Source organism: Orycteropus afer, unplaced genomic scaffold (genome assembly GCF_000298275.1).
Source record: "Orycteropus afer afer isolate SDZICR_OR568_19922 unplaced genomic scaffold, OryAfe1.0 scaffold00015, whole genome shotgun sequence".
Taxonomy (NCBI): Eukaryota; Metazoa; Chordata; class Mammalia; order Tubulidentata; family Orycteropodidae; genus Orycteropus; species Orycteropus afer.
In genome coordinates, this window is record NW_006921602.1 from 11,292,717 (window position 1) to 11,293,007 (window position 291).

The following is a 291-nucleotide window of genomic DNA, read 5'->3' on the forward strand; positions in this document are numbered from 1 at the left end:
ACACGCACACACACACTCACTCACAGTAGACCCCCTCCACCTATGTTTTCCTATGGAGAACATTCTGAGGCCTTCTGTGAACCCTCATGTGAACAGGAGGGGAAGAGATCTCTGATCTCACCCAAAAGTCATTTGTCTTCCTCGGGATATCAAGGCAATTCTCTGGCATCTCTCTAACCAAGTTAGAAAACACACACACACATACACACTTAATCTATGACAGGCTTCCGTACCTCACTGAATTCGGAGTTAGGGGCAGGGTGGGATGATGGAGAAAATGGAAAGGAGATG